This window comes from Sapajus apella, unplaced genomic scaffold (genome assembly GCF_009761245.1).
Source record: "Sapajus apella isolate SASKATOON/1434 unplaced genomic scaffold, GSC_monkey_1.0 scaffold8, whole genome shotgun sequence".
NCBI classification, from domain to species: Eukaryota; Metazoa; Chordata; class Mammalia; order Primates; family Cebidae; genus Sapajus; species Sapajus apella.
The window spans coordinates 14,655,221-14,668,480 of record NW_022436948.1 but is presented as its reverse complement, the minus strand read 5'-3'; the positions used below and the strand labels follow the sequence as shown (position 1 = coordinate 14,668,480).

Here is a 13,260-nt window from a genome sequence, read left to right as displayed (position 1 = left end):
TAATAATCTCTGATGATGGTTTGAATTTCCGTGGAATCTGTGGTGATATCCCCTTTATCATTTTTTATTGCATCAATTTGGTTATTCTCTCTTTTCTTTTTTATTAATCTGGCTAGTGGTCTGTCTATTTTGTTGATCTTTTCAAAAAACCAGCTCCTGGATTTATTGATTTTTTGAAGGGTTTTTTGTGTCTCTATCTCCTTCAGTTCTGCTCTGATCTTAGCTATTTCTTGTCTTCTGCTAGACTTTGAGTTTTTTTGATCTTGCTCCTCTAGCTCTTTCAGTTTTGACGATAGGGTGTCAATTTTTGATCTCTCCTTGCTTCTCATGTGGGCACTTATTGCTATATATTTTCCTCTAGAGACTGCTTTAAATGTGTCCCAGAGATTCTGGTATGTTGTGTCTTCATTCTCGTTGGTTTCGAAGAACATCTTTATTTCTGCCTTCATTTCATTGTTTATCCAGTCAACATTCAAGAGCAAGTTGTTCAGTTTCCATGAAGCTGTGCGGTTCTGGGTTAGTTTTTGAATTCTGAGTTCTAACTTGATTGCACTGTGGTCTGAGAGACTGTTTGTTATGATTTCCGTTCTTTTGCATTTGCTGAGGAGTGATTTACTCCCAATTATGTGGTCAATTTTAGAGTAGGTGTGATGTGGTGCTGAGAAGAATGTATATTCTGTGGATTTGGGGTGGAGAGTTCTGTAAATGTCTATTAGGTTTGCTTGGTCCAGGTCTGAGTTCAAGTCCTGGATATCCTTGTTAATTTTCTGTCTGGTTGATCTGTCTAATGTTGACAATGGGGTGTTAAAGTCTCCCACTATTATTGTGTGGGAGTCTAAGTCTCTTTGTAAGTCATTAAGAACTTGCCTTATGTATCTGGGTGCTCCTGTATTGGGTGCATATATATTTAGGATTGTTAGCTCTTCTTGTTGCATTGATCCTTTTACCATTATGTAATGTCCCTCTTTGTCTCTTATGATCTTTGTTGCTTTAAAGTCTAATTTATCAGAGATGAGAATTGCAACTCCTGCTTTTTTTTGCTCTCCATTTGCTTGGTAAATCTTCCTCCATCCCTTTATTTTGAGCCTTTGTGTATCCTTGCATGTGAGATGGGTTTCCTGGATACAGCACACCGATGGGTTTTGTCTTTTTATCCAATTTGCCAGTCTGTGTCTTTTGATTGGGGCATTTAGTCCATTTACATTTAGGGTTAATATTGTTATGTGTGAATTTGATACTGCCATTTTGGTGGTAGCTGGCTGTTTTGCCCTTTAGTTGAGCTGGTACTTGTTGTTCCTTTATATGTGTAGAGCCTCTTTCAGGAGCTCTTGTAGAGCTGGCCTGGTGGTGACGAAATCTCTGAGTACTTGCATGTTCCCAAAGGATTTTATTTTTCCTTCACTTATGAAGCTTAGTTTGGCTGGATAGGAGATTCTGGGTTGAAAGTTCTTTTCTTTAAGGATGTTGAATATTGGCCCCCATTCTCTTCTGGCTTGTAGGGTTTCTGCTGAGAGATCTGCTGTGAGTCTGATGGGCTTCCCTTTATGGGTAACCCGACCTTTCTCTCTGGCTGCCCTTAGTATTTTCTCCTTCATTTCGACCCTGGTGAATCTGACGATTATGTGCCTTGGGGTTGCTCTTCTTGACGAATATCTTTGTGGTGTTCTCTGTATTTCCTGGACTTGAATGTTTGCCTGCCTTGCTAGGTTGGGGAAGTTTTCCTGGATAATATCCTGAAGAGTATTTTCCAGCTTGGATTCATTCTCTTCGTCGCATTCAGGTACGCCTATCAAACGTAGATTAGGTCTTTTCACATAGTCCCACATTTCTTGGAGACTTTGTTCATTCCTTTTTACCCTTTTTTCTCCAGTCTTGCCTTCCCGTTTTATTTCATTGAGTTGATCTTCGACCTCTGATATCCTTTCTTCTGCTTGGTCAATTCGGCTGTTGATACTTGTGCATGCTTCACGAAGTTCTCGTGTTGCAGTTTTCAGCTCCATCAATTCACTTATATTCCTTTCTATTTTGTCCATTCTCGTTAGCATTTCGTCAAATCTTTTTTCAAGGTTCTTAGTTTCTTTGCATTTGGTTAGAACATGTTCTTTAAGTTCACAGAAGTTTCTTACTACCCACCTTCTGAATTCTGATTCTGTCATTTCATCACACTCGTTCTCCATCCAACCTTGTTCCCTTGCTGGTGAGGAGTTGTGATCCCTTTTAGGAGGAGAGGTGTTCTGGTTTCGGGTGTTTTCATCCTTTTTGCGCCAGTTTCTTCCCATCCTTAAGGATTTATCCACCTGTCAACTTTGTAGTTGCTGGCTTTCAGATTGGGTCTCAAATCTTTCAGATTGACGTTCTGTTTGTTGATGATGAGGTTATTTCTGTTTCTTGGTTTTCCTTCTGACAGTGTGGCCCCTCTGCTGTAGGTCTGCTGAGGTTCACTCCAGGCCCTGCTTGCCTGGGGTTCACCTGCAGCAGCTGTTGAACAGCAAGGGTTGTTACCAGTTTTCTTCTTCTGCTATCTTTGTCCCAGAAGGATACCCACCTAGTGTCAATCTGATCTCTCTTTTATGAGGTGTCTTTTTGGATATATAGGGGTCAGGGAGCTGCTTGAGGAGACGATCTTTTCTTTATAGGAGCTCAAATGGTGAGTTGCGAGCTCTGTTGTTGTTCATTCAGAGCTGCTGGGCAGGTACTTTTAGGTCTGCTGCAGCTGAACTCATAAACTGTTTTTTGTTCCCGGGTGCTCTGTCCCAGGGATTTACGGCTTTATTTATGAGTTTCCGTTATGCTGCCGCCTACTTTTTTTTTTCCTTCAGACCTGCCCAGCCCAGCAAGGAGGCAGCCTAGTCACTGTCGGCCTATGGCAGCTTTGCTGAGCTGCTGTGGGCTGCGCCCCGCTGCCGAGTGAACTTCCCTGCAGTCCTGTTTATATGGGTGTAGTTAGAACTGCTTTGGCGATGGTGGCCCGCCTCTGTTGGAGCGGAGTCTCTGCTGTGGCGGGTTGCCTTGGCAACGGCGGGTTGCCTCAGCAATGGCGGGTTGCCTTGGCAACGGCGGGCTCCCTGGTAATGGCGGACGCCCCTCCCCCACAGAGCTGGACTGTCCCGGGTTCAGCTGCGCTTGCTGTGAAATTCTCAATCCAGAGTTTCTGGTTGCTGTTCTTTTGTGGGGGTGGGACCAGCCGAGCCTGATCGCCTGGCTCCCTGCCTCAGAGCCTTTTTTAAGTTGGTGTTCCAGTCGCCTGTTGAAGAGGCGTCGGGGTCTGTTTGTTTTCCCCTGCGGCCACTCGCTGCGCTGGCTTAAACAGCGGCACTGAGGTTTGTGACGCTTTTTTTTCTTTTTTTTTTTTTTTGCCCTGGAATCTACTGTCCTGGTTCTCTGCTCAGTCCCCTTTTTGAACCAGTGTATGGGCGACTTCCCGTGGCTCCAATCGCCAGCCAAAAGGGCACCCAGACCGGTGTATTTTGTACGGAGAACTGCGGCTCCGGGGCGCCGACAAAGCAGCCGCGCGGGGCAAAGCAGCGGCGCTGGCCGGCACAGCAGCGCTGGCCGCAACAGCCGTGCTGGTGACCGTGGAGCACCTCTGCCCGGGAATTTCCTAGTCTGTGGGCAATAAAAACGCGGCGTCCACTCACCCTCTGCGCTTTCACTGGGAGCTGCAATCCTGAGCTGTTCCTAAACGGCCATCTTGGATCCAACCTCCTCTTATGTACAATCTTACATAAATTCCTCCTAGAAATTCTGAGATCATTGTATATCACTTACCTTTTTAATTATTTCAGAATGAAAATAAAGTCATGAGTCTCCAAAAGGGACTTCGGACTCACCTGCAGTCTCCACCAGTTGTCCCCTCTTCTCTAGTTTTTATTACCCAGTTTACAAGTGTCCCTATGTTTCAGTCTTGACAAAAGTTCTTTGAAAGCCTTGACGTTTATACTGAAAGTAAATACAAAAAATTTTCTCCTCCCATTTAGAAAGCATTAAAAAACTCCTAGCTACCTGGATATGACATCTATTGTTACAAGAAGCCCAAAGCCCATCTCACTTGATTTGGGGACAATGTCCTGCCCTCTTGTGAAGAATCACCCCCCTCCTAGCTGGTGGTATTGATGGAGTTGTCATTTAGGGTCCCTCCCCTTTCCTGATTCAAGGGCAAAAAACCAGGTCAGATTCTCCCTGCCCCCAGCAAGGATTCAAATTTTGTGCAGCAAACTTCAAAGATAGAAAACATTTGGAGAAGATTTATCCCAAAAGTGATGCTCACAAACACTGTCCATTATTTTTCTGACTCTGTCCACATTCTTGTCTCACTTATTATTTATTCATCTTTTTCTTCAGTTCTGTGTGCTATCTCGTATCCTCCCAGTACATTTCTTTAGTTTTCTCTCCTTATTAGCTTGAGGTAGCTTCTGTTGCCAGCAACCAAAGTACCTGAGCTGACCATCCAAGCTTTAAGAGGATACATAGGGCCCCAGTTAGACAATTCACTGCCCTGGGCCAAATTGTGACATTGGCTCCCTCGGTCTCTCTTTCCTGGATGCTGTGTGTCCTTCCACCTGTGTTTACAGGATGTGCACTTTCATTATCAATTTGCCATTGTCAGCTAATCCCATCTGAGATGATAATGAATGGTAATAGCTAAGGTTGCATCATCCACTAAAAGAGATTTTAATTCAGTAGGAAGCACAAGAAAACTAGAAAATGTGGCCAGGTGCAGTGGCTCATGCTTGTAATTCCAGAATTTTGGGAGGCTGAGGCGGGTGGATCACTCAAGGTCAGAAGTTTGAGACAAGCCTGGGCAACATGGTGAAACCCCGTCTCCACCAAAAAAAAATACAAAAATTAGCTGGATGTGGTGGCATGCACCTGTAGTCCCAGCTATTCAGGAAGCTGAGGCACCAGAATCACTTGACCCCGGGAGGTGGAGATTGCAGTGAGCCAAGATCCCCCCACAGCACTCCAGCTGGATGACAGAGAGAAACCCTGTCCAAAAAAAAGTGGAAAGTGTGGCAGACACAGAAGAATGAGACACTAATTGTGGTATTCCACATATGCTAAAAAAAAAAAAAATAAATACGTACAATAAATCTTTCTGTGTGATCTAAACAGCATCTTCCAAGACTCTCCATAATTTATGGAATATCCCACATAGGGACTCTTGTCTATATCAATTCTTAATTAACTAATTACTCGACATTGTACCTAAGACCATGACAGCTTACGCTCTGCCATTCCATGCTCTTCCATACCCAATGCAGACAAATTTATTGGAGTTTAATTCAAATTGTGTACAAAGAAAAATCTGCAAATTTTTTTAAAGAAGGATCATCTACTCTTTCACTAAGCAGATTGCTCAAATAATAAATTCCTGGGATTGAAGCCTACCTACATTATCTTATGCTGCTTGCTTTTCTCTTTGTACATAAACAGTGTAATCAGAGTAAACTACTGCAAGCCATGCCATCTTGCAGATGTTTCATTACGTTCTTCTATGAAATAGGCTTCTTAACCAAGGACAAGGGAAATTGTCAATTAATACTCGTCTCATTTAATCTGCAGGTGAATATAGGGCTCAGACAGCTGTGTTTCCTCAGGGACTTCCAATTAAAAAGGATTAAGAACATATCCCTGCCCTGGGCTTCCCAGATTTCTCGATACAATTGCTTTTACTCCAAGAACTCTGGCTACAGCACTATCCTATAAATACCAGTCATATTTTAAGAAAGGCTCAAATCAGGTAACTAGAATTGCATGCATGAAGTTAGTTCTAAATGGGTTCTGGACCCTACACACTACAGATTCCCACTTTTCCATTTATTTACCCCAGGTGTCTCTACCTGGAAAGCGCTCCCCCCACCTTTGTTCAGTTAAATCCTCCATGTCCTTTGGGGCACATGTCATTCCCTTCCTCCATGAAAGGCTCTGTGACCCACTGACTTCATGGTGTATCCCTCCCCTGGGATCCATGAATCCCCTGAAATTGCAAGAGTCTCCTGAGGCACTTAGCATGGCTGGTCACACACTCTGACCTCTAGGGAAATCCCAAGGCTTCTCTCCTCCTGTTTAGACAACTTTTAAAAAAATATCCTTGGACCCTGCCAGATGGTCCAGGAATATGTTGAAGAACAGAGATATAATTGGGGCACAGAGCTGACAGGGCACAGGAGGAAGATGCTCAGCTGGAGGAATGAAAATAAGGTGAATGGTTTGCTTTTAAAAAGATTTAAAAGGGTTGCCTTCTTTTGTGTGTGGTGTAGGCTATAAGTAAAATTTATCAGGTCAAGATCAGCATTTGGTATAACCTTGATCTACCTCTAGTCTAAGTCTAAATTTACAGGGATACAGGGAGCCCTTGAAGCTGGGCATGATTCAGACAAGCAGCAGTGTTGGAGTCTCCAGAGAAACTAGCTCTATAGGTAATAAAGAATTCCTTATCTGTGGGGCTCTGTACATGGTATCTATCTAGGACAGAGGCTGGCAGCTGGCGGGAGACTCCAGGAATCCTGGGCTCTGCTTCTGGCCTAATCTCATTCTATTAAAAATCATACACTACCCTGTAGAGTTAGTTGTCTATTTTAGATGCTTTCCAATTTTACTAATAGATTGGAAGCCCCTTGAAGAGAATCTTTATCTCCCTAGCATCCACTTATCATGCTTACCACATGATAAATGCAAAGTGCTCAAAGGTTTAAATTAGAAATGACTTCTTAGTAAAAAAAAAAAAATTCACATGGAGAAAAAGAAATATCCTAACCAAAATATCCTAAACAACCAGTAAAACAGGCTATTTGATACAGCTACGAACTGTAAAACTTGCTAGAATAATTGCTTCCCCAGACTGCAGGCTCCAAGGGGAAAGAGACTATGGATTCACCTTTGTGCCTGACACAGAGGAGAAGCTCAACAAATACTATATTTAACTAATTAACTACAAGTAACCCAAAAGTTAATATTTCAACACCACCACCACCCCTAGTTTTCTATTGCCACTACAACAAACTGCCACAGACTTAGTGGCTTAAAATGACTCAGATTTATTGTCCTACAGTTCTGTAGGTCTAAAGTCTAGCAGGACTAAAATCCAGGTGTCAGGAAGGCTAGGTGTCTAGGTATAGGGCTAAGTTCATTCTGAAGGCTGGAGGGGAGAGTCTATTTCTTTGCCTTTCTCAACTCCTAAAGGTGGCCTGCATTCATTGGCTCATAGCCCCTCCCTCCAGCAGGATAGCATATTCAAATCTCTGTGACTCAGACACTTTTTCCTCCCTCTTAATAAGGACAATTGTGATTACATGCAGCCAGAGTAATCCAGTAAGCTTCCCTTCTCAAGATCCTTAACTTAATCACATTTGCAAACTACCTTTTGCCTTGTTGGGTAACATATTCACAGATTTCGAGGATTAAGATGTGGACATTTGGGGGCCATTTTCTACCTACTACCACTCCCCCACCACAAATACACGTGCACACATACACACCACAAATACACAAATGACTATGTGGCCATGTCAGACATTTGTGAAGCTCCCCAGTGCTATGATAGAGGATTTTTAGCATTTTTAAAACTGCTCCCACCAGAGAGAGAAAAATAGAGCAAAGGAAAGATGCCACTATCCCCATCTTCCAGGGGAAGGCAGGAACAGGTCTTCTCCTCTGTGGAGCAGCTCGAAGCAATGGCCAGCTCCCCATGACTTCTCTTACTGGGACTGCAACTGCAAAGTTCATTGCCAACTGAAATGTATTAATCAAATAATTTTTGTATGTGATAGAAGGTTATGGGGACCTTTTTTTATAAAGAAAACAAAGATAAAACCAGGGGATCACTTAAAATTGGGGTATACCCACATTTATTTCATCAAGTTTGGGCATCTATAATCCCAAATATTTGGGAGGCTGAGGCAGGAGGATTGCTTGATCCCAGGAGTTTGAGGCTGCAGTGAGCTATGATTGTGCCACTGCACTCCAGCCTGGGCAACAGAGTGACACTCTGTCTCTAAAAAAGAAAAAGAATATTTTATCAAGCTCAGCATCCTGAATCCCACTCAGAAGACTACTGCCCCCATGATTCCTTAGGGCTTTAGCCTCAAAAATGAAGAAATGTGAGAGTCCTCCCCCGAAAAATCAAATTTCTATGATTTGGTTTTTGAACAAAATAACTAATAGAGGAGAAGGAAAAAAAGAAAAAAGAAAAAAAAAAAAAACAGAGAAAACCAAAGGAGAAGAGGAAATGAGAGGGAAAGGAAAGGGATGAGAGAAGGAAAATAGAGAGATGGTAGGCAAAAATGTTCAGGGCATGCTTCCTGAGGAAGCAAACAATTAGGCAACATTTGCACCCTGTTTTCTTGAGAAGTGCAACACATTGGAATCTGGAGTGGGAGGAAAGGACGGTAGAGTATCAAAACATAGCAAATAGAAAGAAGGTGGTCCTCTCCCAGCTGGTCACATCTTCAACTTCAAGTATATCCTGCCTATCACATGGACAGCCTCCAGATGCTACACGCAAGCTAGAACCATATGGGGAGGGAAGGAGAGCAATTGATCTGTAGGCTTGTTCCTGTCTCCCTTTCTCATCAGTCCAAGTTCATATAAGTTGTGTTACCTGGTCCCTCTGGGAAGCCAGACATCACTCCCTGAACATGGTCTTTATCTCAGTTCTGATGGAGTAGCAAGGCCATAGCCCTGTGAGCCTGGTCTTAGCTAACTCCAAGTTCAAACTCAACTGATCCACTGTCTCCAGGACTGCCTTTGTTGGACACACCCTAATGGAAGCATGGAGCCTGAAACCTTCCTGGTCTGTCTTTAGCTACTACATTCAAGGCCCCAGGAACCTAGTTAAGGCAAGTCATACCCAGGGAAACTAGCTGGGCTTCCATCTTGCTTCTTCTTGGCCATAGGACCAAGACTCTGTATCACTTAAGTGCTGGACCTGCTGTGGTTCTACATCCATGAGCACAGTGGAGGTCACAACAGCCACACTGCATAGTTGCAGTGAGCTTGTGATGTGGAGGAAGTGAGCCCTGAGAACAGCTACCCAGACAGCCCTTGCCACAAAGGAAGTTATGGTTCATGACTTACAGAAGAGAAAAGATGTAACACGGGGTGGGGGGGGGAGCAAATCAGAGAGGCACATACAATTGGACCTGATACCAAATCCAAGTATGTAGTAATTTGTATATAACATCAAATGATGAATGGAGATTACGTGCTTTGGATTTCAGTAGGAAAGAGAAAATATCCCAAAGCTAAGGGGACAAGAACAGCATCAGAAAAGCAGCAGCACTCAAGCTAAACCATGAGGGAGAGCTTGCAACAAGTAATTCCCAAAGATGGAGGGTACATAATCATTCTGTGATCACCTAGTGCATCAGGTTCTGTCCTAGAAACTTTCCATGAAATCGTCCATTTAATCTATCACTCTGTCTGGGAGAGTTAAGGATGTTACTCCCATCACTAATAAGGAAGCTGACAATACAGTTTGGTGAAGGTCATTCAAAGTGGCAGAAAGAGCTAAAGATGTGGAATAGTTGAGAGTTGATTAAGGAGAAAAGAAAAAGAAATTTTTAAGTGGTAGATGACCCCCAAACCCAAGAGGGTCTTCAGAGCTGGGCTGTAGAGTTGGGACATTATTAGGTGACAATGAGGCAAGCAGGGAAGCGTTATCTACTGAGGAATGACTTGTGTAAAGAGTTTCAGAAGATGATCTTGCCAGTGGCATGAAAAATGGAGGCAGAGACCAATAGAAAGATAATCAGACTTCTGTCTTCCATGTAGAAGAAGACAAAGGTCCTGGTGACCTTGAAAACCTGGAAGTGAACAAGACGGTGGGAAGAGTGAAGACAGCCCAAGGGTTCTTCCAAGAGCATATCATGGTAGCCCAGTGCAACTGAGGGAAACTACATTCCCTATTTGCCCTTCTGCACTAACTGTGCAAAGCTCTCGCCATGAGACCTGGCTCACCCAAAGGCTATAGACAAGTGAGAAACTTTCAACTCTCTGTGACTCAGGGGTTGATTCCCAAAGACAGAGAGTGCATGAGGAATCAGGTCCAGCCCTGCCTTAATTCTCACATCTCCTCTGTAGTTGCAGAATGATATCACTTGGCCCTTCCATTTTCAAGCAGTTCTAGAACTTTCCAGATGCGCTTGCTAATTATCACAGACCACTGGGTGCTGGGAGAAGCAGCTACGGTGATCACAGCCATGATCAGAGTACAGTTGGGCCAAAACTAGTGGCTGCATTAAAATGAAATGCAGAAGGCCTCTTTCTTTGCAACATGGTATTATATTCACCAGATAAATGTGGAGGTCATGAATTATCTTTCAACCAGTAAGACCATATCTCAAAAAAATAAATAAAAATAAAAAAGATATGTCCCCATCCTAATTCCCAAAACCTGTAAATGTTAATGTATTGGGGAAAAGTATCTTTGCAGTCGTAATTAAGAATCTTGAGATAAGATGATCCTGGATAATTAGGTGGGCCCTATATTCAATGACAAGTGTCCTTATAAACAGAGGGCAGAGGGAGGTTTGAGACAGACAGAAGAGGGGAAGGCACAGAGAATAGGAGGAAGCAATGTAGCCATGGAAGTGGAGATTGTCGAGATGTAACCGCACGCCCAAGAATGCCGACAGCAACCAGAAGCCAGTGAGGCAACGGATGGAGTGTCTTCCAGAGCTTCTAGAAGGGATAATCCCTGATGACACTGCTGTTTCAGATTCCTGGCCTCCAGAACGCTGAGAGGATAAGTTTCTGTTCTCAGCTACATAGTTTGTGATAATTTGTGACAGAAACCACAGAAAATGAATACACTCAGTTTTTAGCAGACAGCTCAAACCATTGTTAATCATGTCTTCTTCCACTGCCTGCCATGCCAAATACACAGGCCCATACACATTAGCAACACTGCCGCAGCACAACGGCATCTTCTGAAAAGTTTTACTTACATGTCGTCCCGCAGATAACAACCCTTCAGTGCCAGCAGAAAACTCACTACGGGATTCTTGCTGCAACTGGTGGGAAGAGAGGACAGAGGATTAAGGGGAGCTGTCAGGAGCTACCTTAAGACCACAGAGAGACATCGGGCTGAGATCAGAGTCAGCACAGGAAAGAGCAGAGTTGAGAATAGAGACATCAAGGCAGCATCCCAAAACACCCCTGGAATCCCTCAGCTTTTCAGTTGAGTGAGATAGATGTGTCCTTGCTTTATTAATTTGAGTTTATGGACCTTTTTCACTTGCGATTGACTTGATTCAAGACACAAAGCAACACAGATCCCAAGAACAGAAGCAACCCCTGAGGTTTTCTCTGAGAACAGCCTGAAAGCCAACAGTCATTTGAGTGATGATTCTCATCAGCTTTTGGTTTTAAAGTTAATCCAAGATAAAGTGAAAGAACAAACCAAAACATGAATTTTTTCTGTGGTTCAGTTTCCTATATTTTCTATGACATCATCCTGGTCCTCGCTACTGTGGTGTTGAGTCACCCATCTTTCAGCTCAAAGTTGGTAATTTAATCTTGCCTCCTATCAGCATCTCTAGCCAATCTTCCAGGCTTCAGGGAAATGGTGTACAAAATAATAGCTTTGCTGACATGGGAGAAGAGGAGCAGAGTGTACCAAACACGGCATTAACTAGGTAAGGACATTGCTTCATGTCCTGCTGGAAACAATGGTCAAGTCACATTCCTCTTACCCAGAGGCAGAATCCATCCAAGCTGTTAGCAAAGATATTCAATGTTTGAGATGTACATGGCACTTTATAGCTTATGCAGTGCTTTCTTTTTAAATTTACTTTAATTTTTCAATAGATATGGGGTCTCACTATGTTGCCCAAGTTGGCCTCAAACTCCTGGGCTCAAGCGATCCTCCTACCTCAGTCTCCCAAAGTGCTGGGATGACAGGCATGAGCCATCGCTCATAACCAACGTGCTTTCCTATTTTCTCATCTGGTTTTCTCTACCTCCGGCCCTCTGGAGGTAGGCAAGCAGAATGTACCCTGGCTGGCTACAAATGAGGAAACTGGGGCTCAGTGAAGTTGAGTGGTTTGTTCGAGGCCATACAGCTAGCGCCTCTGAAAGCAGGAACCATGCCATCGTGATATAACAGTGAATCTGAGGAATGCTTCCTTTGCCTCAATAAAAGAACAAGGAAGCTTTGCATCCCCTCCACTGTCTCCCAAGTCACTAAACTAAGGCCTGGGTAAGCTTTTCTTTTTTGATTTGGCTGACCACAGCTGTAGATGACTTGAACAATGTAGCTGGGCATGGTGGCATGTGCCTCTATCCCAACTACCCTGGAGGTCAGAGGGTCACTTTAGCCCAGGAGTTGGAGCCTGATGTGAGCTATGATTGTGCCAGTCCACCCCCACCTGAGCAACAGAGTGACCCTACCTTTTAAAAAATAAGAAGAAAAAATATCCAACATAAAAATATAGTTGTGATAGTTAATACTGAGTGTCAACTTACTTGGATTGAAGCATGCAAAGTACTGGTCCTGGGTGTGCATGTGAGGGTGTTGCCAAAAGAGGTTAACCTTTGAGTCAGTGGACTGGGAAAAGCAGACTCACCCTCAATCTGGGTGGGCGCCATCTAATCAGCTGCCAGCGCACCTAGAATAAAAGCAGGCAGGCCGGGCGCAGTGGTTCACGCCTGTAATCCCAGTATTTTGGGAGGCCGAGGCAGGTGGATCACAAGATCAGGAGATCAAGACTATCCTGGCTAGCACGGTGAAACCCCGTCACTACTAAAAATACAAAAACTTAGCCAGGCATGGTGGAGTGCACCTGTAGTCCCAGCGCCTGTCGTACCTGCGAGGCTGAGGCAGGAGAATCACTTGAACCCAAGAGGCAGAGGTTGCAGTGAGCTGAGATTGCACCACTGCACTCCAGCCTGGGCAACAGAGCGAGATTCTGTCTCAGGAAAAAAAAATAAAGCAGGCAGAAGAATCTGGAAAGGCTAGCCTGGTCTAGTTTTCTGGCCTCCATCTTTCTCCCGTGCTGGATGCTTCCTGCCCTCGAACGTCAGACTCCGAATTCTTCAGCTTTGGGACTCCAACTGGCTTTCTTCTTCTGTGATCATGTGAGTCAATACTCCTTGATAAACCTCCCTCTTTCATATACATCTATCCTATTAGTTCTGTCCCTCTAGAGAACCCTGACTAATACAATAGCCACTTCCCATATGGTATGCATTTTTTTCACGCAGATGATAGGGGCTAACTACTTTTCAAACGTGTATATTTCACGCAGTCTCCCTGTTTTG

At 43.9% G+C, this 13,260-nt stretch overlaps 1 long non-coding RNA gene across 1 annotated transcript in view; it reads right to left on the bottom strand.

The window, feature by feature from the left end:
* LOC116550896 overlaps window positions 1–6,899 on the bottom strand; it is a 37,569-nt gene extending 30,670 nt beyond the window's left edge. The window contains exon 1 of the long non-coding RNA XR_004268617.1: window positions 5,841–6,899. This is a non-coding gene — a long non-coding RNA (uncharacterized LOC116550896). The remainder of the gene's footprint in view (window positions 1–5,840) is intronic.
* Between the last annotated feature and the right edge of the window lie 6,361 nt (window positions 6,900–13,260).